Source organism: Camellia sinensis, chromosome 5 (genome assembly GCF_055761805.1).
Source record: "Camellia sinensis isolate YWXY chromosome 5, ASM5576180v1, whole genome shotgun sequence".
In the NCBI taxonomy this organism is placed as follows: domain Eukaryota; kingdom Viridiplantae; phylum Streptophyta; class Magnoliopsida; order Ericales; family Theaceae; genus Camellia; species Camellia sinensis.
This window is the reverse complement of record NC_138965.1, coordinates 2,057,018-2,065,927: the sequence shown is the minus strand read 5'-3', so window position 1 is coordinate 2,065,927 and position 8,910 is coordinate 2,057,018.

The following is an 8,910-nucleotide window of genomic DNA, read 5'->3' as shown; positions in this document are numbered from 1 at the left end:
TGCGCAAGAAATGGTACGGAAACCCCGTATTTACATATCTGCCACTGTGCAGGAGAATCCGTATAGGTGTTCGAGTGTTCGAACCGTAATGCGCAAGAAATGGTACGGAAACCCCGTATTTACATATCTGCCACTGTGCAGGAGAATCCGTATAGGTGTTTGAGTGTTCGAACCTTAATGCGCAAGAAATAGTACAGAAACCCCGTATTTACATATCTGCCACTGTGCAGGAGAATCCGTATAGGTGTTCGAGTGTTCGAACCGTAATGCGCAAGAAATGGTACGGAAACCCCGTATTTACATATCTGCCCCTGTGCAGGAGAATCCGTATAGGTGTTCGAGTGTTCGAACCGTAATGCGCAAGAAATGGTACGGAAACCCCGTATTTACATATCTGCCACTATGCAGGAGAATCCGTATTGGTGTTCGAGTGTTCGAACCGTAATGCGCAAGAAACGGTACGGAAACCCCGTATTTACATATCTGCCACTGTGCAGGGGAATCCGTATTGGTGTTCGAGTGTTCGAACCGTAATGCGCAAGAAATGGTAAGGAAACCCCATATTTACAAATCTGCCACTGTGCAGGAGAATCCGTATAGGTGTTCGATTGTTCGAACCGTAATGCGCAAGAAATGGTACGGAAACCCCGTATTTACATATCTGCCACTGTGCAGGAGAATCCGTATAGGTGTTCGAGTGTTCGAACCGTAATGCGCAAGAAATGGTACGGAAACCCCGTATTTACATATCTGCCACTGTGCAGGAGAATCCGTATAGGTGTTCGAGTGTTCGAACCGTAATGCGCAAGAAATGGTACGGAAACCCCGTATTTACATATCTGCCCCTGTGCAGGAGAATCCGTATAGGTGTTCGATTGTTCGAACCGTAATGCGCAACAAATGGTACGGAAACCCCGTATTTACATATCTGCCACTGTGCAGGAGAATCCTTATAGGTGTTCGAGTGTTCGAACCGTAATGCGAAAGAAATGGTACGGAAACCCCGTATTTACATATCTGCCACTTTGCAGGAGAATCCGTATAGGTGTTCGAGTGTTCGAACCGTAATGCGAAAGAAATGGTACGGAAACCCCGTATTTACATATCTGCCACTGTGCAGGAGAATCCGTATAGGTGTTCGAGTGTTCGAACCGTAATGCGCAAGAAATGGTACGGAAACCCCGTATTTACATATCTGCCACTGTGCAGGAGAATCCGTATAGGTGTTCGAGTGTTCGAACCGTGATGCGCAAGAAATGGTACGGAAACCCCGTATTTACATATCTGCCACTGTGGAGGAGAATCCGTATAGGTGTTCGAGTGTTCGAACCGTAATGCGCAAGAAACGGTACGGAAACCCCGTATTTACATATCTGCCACTGTGCAGGAGAATCCGTATAGGTGTTCGAGTGTTCGAACCGTAACGCGCAAGAAATGGTACGGAAACCCCGTATTTACATATCTGCCACTGTGCAGGAGAATCCGTTTAGGTGTTCGAGTGTTCGAACCGTAATGCGCAAGAAATGGTACGGAAACCCCGTATTTACATATCTGCCACTGTGCAGGAGAATCCGTATAGGTGTTCGAGTGTTCGAACCGTAATGCGCAAGAAATGGTACGGAAACCCCGTATTTACATATCTGCCACTGTGCAGGAGAATCCGTACAGGTGTTTGAGTGTTCGAACCTTAATGCGCAAGAAATAGTACAGAAACCCCGTATTTACATATCTGCCACTGTGCAGGAGAATCCGTATTGGTGTTCGAGTGTTCGAACCGTAATGCGCAAGAAATGGTAAGGAAACCCCGTATTTACAAATCTGCCACTGTGCAGGAGAATCCGTATAGGTGTTCGATTGTTCGAACCGTAATGCGCAAGAAATGGTACGGAAACCCCGTATTTACATATCTGCCACTGTGCAGGAGAATCCGTATAGGTGTTCGAGTGTTCGAACTGTAATGCGCAAGAAATGGTACGGAAACCCCGTATTTACATATCTGCCACTGTGCAGGAGAATCCGTATAGGTGTTCGAGTGTTCGAACCGTAATGCGCAAGAAATGGTACGGAAACCCCGTATTTACATATCTGCCCCTGTGCAGGAGAATCCGTATAGGTGTTCGATTGTTCGAACCGTAATGCGCAACAAATGGTACGGAAACCCCGTATTTACATATCTGCCACTGTGCAGGAGAATCCTTATAGGTGTTCGAGTGTTCGAACCGTAATGCGAAAGAAATGGTACGGAAACCCCGTATTTACATATCTGCCACTTTGCAGGAGAATCCGTATAGGTGTTCGAGTGTTCGAACCGTAATGCGAAAGAAATGGTACGGAAACCCCGTATTTACATATCTGCCACTGTGCAGGAGAATCCGTATAGGTGTTCGAGTGTTCGAACCGTAATGCGCAAGAAATGGTACGGAAACCCCGTATTTACATATCTGCCAGTGTGCAGGAGAATTCGTATAGGTGTTCGAGTGTTCGAACCGTAATGCGCAAGAAATGGTACGGAAACCCCGTATTTACATATCTGCCACTGTGCAGGAGAATCCGTATAGGTGTTCGAGTGTTCGAACCATAATGCGAAAGAAATGGTACAGAAACCCCGTATTTACATATCTGCCACTGTGCAGGAGAATCCGTATTGGTGTTCGAGTGTTCCAACCGTAATGCGCAAGAAATGGTAAGGAAACCCTGTATTTACGTATCTGCCACTGTGCAGGAGAATCCGTATAGGTGTTCGAGTGTTTGAACCGTAATGCGCAAGAAATGGTACGGAAACCCCGTATTTACATATCTGCCACTGTGCAGGAGAATCCGTATAGGTGTTCGAGTGTTCGAACCGTAATGCGCAAGAAATGGTACGGAAACCCCGTATTTACAAATCTGCCACTGTGCAGGAGAATCCGTATAGGTGTTCGAGTGTTCGAACCGTAATGCGCAAGAAATGGTACGGAAACCCCGTATTTACATATCTGCCACTATGCAGGAGAATCCGTATTGGTGTTCGAGTGTTCGAACCGTAATGCGCAAGAAACGGTACGGAAACCCCGTATTTACATATCTGCCACTGTGCAGGGGAATCCGTATAGGTGTTCGAGTGTTCGAACCGTAATGCGCAAGAAACGGTACGGAAACCCCGTATTTACATATCTGCCACTGTGCAGGGGAATCCGTATAGGTGTTCGAGTGTTCGAACCGTAATGCGCAAGAAATGGTACGGAAACCCCGTATTTACATATCTGCCACTATGCAGGAGAATCCGTATAGGTGTTCAAGTGTTCGAACCGTAATGCGCAAGAAACGGTACGGAAACCCCGTATTTACATATCTGCCACTGTGCAGGAGAATCCGTATAGGTGTTCGAGTGTTCGAACCGTAATGCGCAAGAAATGGTACGGAAACGCCGTATTTACATATCTGCCACTATGCAGGAGAATCCGTATAGGTGTTCGAGTGTTCGAACCGTAATGCGCAAGAAATGGTACGGAAACCCCGTATTTACATATCTGCCACTGTGCAGGAGAATCCGTATAGGTGTTCGAGTGTTCGAACCGTGATGCGCAAGAAATGGTACGGAAACCCCGTATTTACATATCTGCCACTGTGGAGGAGAATCCGTATAGGTGTTCGAGTGTTCGAACCGTAATGCGCAAGAAACGGTATGGAAACCCCGTATTTACATATCTGCCACTGTGCAGGAGAATCCGTATAGGTGTTCGAGTGTTCGAACCGTAATGCGCAAGAAATGGTACGGAAACCCCGTATTTACATATCTGCCACTGTGCAGGAGAATCCGTTTAGGTGTTCGAGTGTTCGAACCGTAATGCGCAAGAAATGGTACGGAAACCCCGTATTTACATATCTGCCACTGTGCAGGAGAATCCGTATAGGTGTTCGAGTGTTCGAACCGTAATGCGCAAGAAATGGTACGGAAACGCCGTATTTACATATCTGCCACTATGCAGGAGAATCCGTATAGGTGTTCGAGTGTTCGAACCGTAATGCGCAAGAAATGGTACGGAAACCCCGTATTTACATATCTGCCACTGTGCAGGAGAATCCGTATAGGTGTTCGAGTGTTCGAACCGTGATGCGCAAGAAATGGTACGGAAACCCCGTATTTACATATCTGCCACTGTGGAGGAGAATCCGTATAGGTGTTCGAGTGTTCGAACCGTAATGCGCAAGAAACGGTATGGAAACCCCGTATTTACATATCTGCCACTGTGCAGGAGAATCCGTATAGGTGTTCGAGTGTTCGAACCGTAATGCGCAAGAAATGGTACGGAAACCCCGTATTTACATATCTGCCACTGTGCAGGAGAATCCGTATAGGTGTTCGAGTGTTCGAACCGTAATGCGCAAGAAATGGTACGGAAACCCCGTATTTACATATCTGCCACTGTGCAGGAGAATCCGTACAGGTGTTTGAGTGTTCGAACCTTAATGCGCAAGAAATAGTACAGAAACCCCGTATTTACATATCTGCCACTGTGCAGGAGAATCCGTATTGGTGTTCGAGTGTTCGAACCGTAATGCGCAAGAAATGGTAAGGAAACCCCGTATTTACAAATCTGCCACTGTGCAGGAGAATCCGTATAGGTGTTCGATTGTTCGAACCGTAATGCGCAAGAAATGGTACGGAAACCCCGTATTTACATATCTGCCACTGTGCAGGAGAATCCGTATAGGTGTTCGAGTGTTCGAACTGTAATGCGCAAGAAATGGTACGGAAACCCCGTATTTACATATCTGCCACTGTGCAGGAGAATCCGTATAGGTGTTCGAGTGTTCGAACCGTAATGCGCAAGAAATGGTACGGAAACCCCGTATTTACATATCTGCCCCTGTGCAGGAGAATCCGTATAGGTGTTCGATTGTTCGAACCGTAATGCGCAACAAATGGTACGGAAACCCCGTATTTACATATCTGCCACTGTGCAGGAGAATCCTTATAGGTGTTCGAGTGTTCGAACCGTAATGCGAAAGAAATGGTACGGAAACCCCGTATTTACATATCTGCCACTTTGCAGGAGAATCCGTATAGGTGTTCGAGTGTTCGAACCGTAATGCGAAAGAAATGGTACGGAAACCCCGTATTTACATATCTGCCACTGTGCAGGAGAATCCGTATAGGTGTTCGAGTGTTCGAACCGTAATGCGCAAGAAATGGTACGGAAACCCCGTATTTACATATCTGCCAGTGTGCAGGAGAATTCGTATAGGTGTTCGAGTGTTCGAACCGTAATGCGCAAGAAATGGTACGGAAACCCCGTATTTACATATCTGCCACTGTGCAGGAGAATCCGTATAGGTGTTCGAGTGTTCGAACCATAATGCGAAAGAAATGGTACAGAAACCCCGTATTTACATATCTGCCACTGTGCAGGAGAATCCGTATTGGTGTTCGAGTGTTCCAACCGTAATGCGCAAGAAATGGTAAGGAAACCCTGTATTTACGTATCTGCCACTGTGCAGGAGAATCCGTATAGGTGTTCGAGTGTTTGAACCGTAATGCGCAAGAAATGGTACGGAAACCCCGTATTTACATATCTGCCACTGTGCAGGAGAATCCGTATAGGTGTTCGAGTGTTCGAACCGTAATGCGCAAGAAATGGTACGGAAACCCCGTATTTACAAATCTGCCACTGTGCAGGAGAATCCGTATAGGTGTTCGAGTGTTCGAACCGTAATGCGCAAGAAATGGTACGGAAACCCCGTATTTACATATCTGCCACTATGCAGGAGAATCCGTATTGGTGTTCGAGTGTTCGAACCGTAATGCGCAAGAAACGGTACGGAAACCCCGTATTTACATATCTGCCACTGTGCAGGGGAATCCGTATAGGTGTTCGAGTGTTCGAACCGTAATGCGCAAGAAACGGTACGGAAACCCCGTATTTACATATCTGCCACTGTGCAGGGGAATCCGTATAGGTGTTCGAGTGTTCGAACCGTAATGCGCAAGAAATGGTACGGAAACCCCGTATTTACATATCTGCCACTATGCAGGAGAATCCGTATAGGTGTTCAAGTGTTCGAACCGTAATGCGCAAGAAACGGTACGGAAACCCCGTATTTACATATCTGCCACTGTGCAGGAGAATCCGTATAGGTGTTCGAGTGTTCGAACCGTAATGCGCAAGAAATGGTACGGAAACGCCGTATTTACATATCTGCCACTATGCAGGAGAATCCGTATAGGTGTTCGAGTGTTCGAACCGTAATGCGCAAGAAATGGTACGGAAACCCCGTATTTACATATCTGCCACTGTGCAGGAGAATCCGTATAGGTGTTCGAGTGTTCGAACCGTGATGCGCAAGAAATGGTACGGAAACCCCGTATTTACATATCTGCCACTGTGGAGGAGAATCCGTATAGGTGTTCGAGTGTTCGAACCGTAATGCGCAAGAAACGGTATGGAAACCCCGTATTTACATATCTGCCACTGTGCAGGAGAATCCGTATAGGTGTTCGAGTGTTCGAACCGTAATGCGCAAGAAATGGTACGGAAACCCCGTATTTACATATCTGCCACTGTGCAGGAGAATCCGTTTAGGTGTTCGAGTGTTCGAACCGTAATGCGCAAGAAATGGTACGGAAACCCCGTATTTACATATCTGCCACTGTGCAGGAGAATCCGTATAGGTGTTCGAGTGTTCGAACCGTAATGCGCAAGAAATGGTACGGAAACCCCGTATTTACATATCTGCCCCTGTGCAGGAGAATCCGTATAGGTGTTCGATTGTTCGAACCGTAATGCGCAACAAATGGTACGGAAACCCCGTATTTACATATCTGCCACTGTGCAGGAGAATCCGTATAGGTGTTCGAGTGTTCGAACCGTATTGCGAAAGAAATGGTACGGAAACCCCGTATTTACATATCTGCCACTGTGCAGGAGAATCCGTATTGGTGTTCGAGTGCTCGAACCGTAATGCGCAAGAAATGGTACGGAAACCCCGTATTTACGTATCTGCCACTGTGCAGGAGAATCCGTATAGGTGTTCGAGTGTTCGAACCGTAATGCGCAAGAAATGGTACGGAAACCCCGTATTTACATATCTGCCACTGTGCAGGAGAATTCGTATAGGTGTTCGAGTGTTCGAACCGTAATGCGCAAGAAATGGTACGGAAACCCCGTATTTACATATCTGCCACTGTGCAGGAGAATCCGTATAGGTGTTCGAGTGTTCGAACCATAATGCGAAAGAAATGGTACAGAAACCCCGTATTTACATATCTGCCACTGTGCAGGAGAATCCGTATTGGTGTTCGAGTGTTCCAACCGTAATGCGCAAGAAATGGTAAGGAAACCCTGTATTTACGTATCTGCCACTGTGCAGGAGAATCCGTATAGGTGTTCGAGTGTTTGAACCGTAATGCGCAAGAAATGGTACGGAAACCCCGTATTTACATATCTGCCACTGTGCAGGAGAATCCGTATAGGTGTTCGAGTGTTCGAACCGTAATGCGCAAGAAATGGTACGGAAACCCCGTATTTACAAATCTGCCACTGTGCAGGAGAATCCGTATAGGTGTTCGAGTGTTCGAACCGTAATGCGCAAGAAATGGTACGGAAACCCCGTATTTACATATCTGCCACTATGCAGGAGAATCCGTATTGGTGTTCGAGTGTTCGAACCGTAATGCGCAAGAAACGGTACGGAAACCCCGTATTTACATATCTGCCACTGTGCAGGGGAATCCGTATAGGTGTTCGAGTGTTCGAACCGTAATGCGCAAGAAACGGTACGGAAACCCCGTATTTACATATCTGCCACTGTGCAGGGGAATCCGTATAGGTGTTCGAGTGTTCGAACCGTAATGCGCAAGAAATGGTACGGAAACCCCGTATTTACATATCTGCCACTATGCAGGAGAATCCGTATAGGTGTTCAAGTGTTCGAACCGTAATGCGCAAGAAACGGTACGGAAACCCCGTATTTACATATCTGCCACTGTGCAGGAGAATCCGTATAGGTGTTCGAGTGTTCGAACCGTAATGCGTGCAGGAGAATCCGTATTGGTGTTCGAGTGTTCGAACCGTAATGCGCAAGAAACGGTACGGAAACCCCGTATTTACATATCTGCCACTGTGCAGGGGAATCCGTATAGGTGTTCGAGTGTTCGAACCGTAATGCGCAAGAAATGGTACGGAAACCCCGTATTTACATATCTGCCACTGTGCAGGAGAATCCGTATAGGTGTTCGAGTGTTCGAACCGTAATGCGCAACAAATGGTAAGGAAACCCCGTATTTACATATCTGCCACTGTGCAGGAGAATCCGTATAGGTGTTCGAGTGTTCGAACCGTAATGCGAAAGAAATGGTACGGAAACCCCGTATTTACATATCTGCCACTTTGCAGGAGAATCCGTATAGGTGTTCGAGTGTTCGAACCGTAATGCGAAAGAAATGGTACGGAAACCCCGTATTTACATATCTGCCACTGTGCAGGAGAATCCGTATAGGTGTTCGAGTGTTTGAACCGTAATGCGCAAGAAATGGTACGGAAACCCCGTATTTACATATCTGCCACTTTGCAGGAGAATCCGTATAGGTGTTCGAGTGTTCGAACCGTAATGCGAAAGAAATGGTACGGAAACCCCGTATTTACATATCTGTCACTGTGCAGGAGAATCCGTATAGGTGTTCGAGTGTTCGAACCGTAATGCGAAAGAAATGGTACGGAAACCCCGTATTTACATATCTGCTAGTGTGCAGGAGAATCCGTATAGGTGTTCGAGTGTTCGAACCGTAATGAGAAAGAAATGGTACGGAAACCCCGTATTTACATATCTGCCACTGTGCAGGAGAATCCGTATAGGTGTTCGAGTGTTCGAACCGTAATGCGAAAGAAATGGTACGGAAACCCCGTATTTACATATCTGCCACTGTGCAGG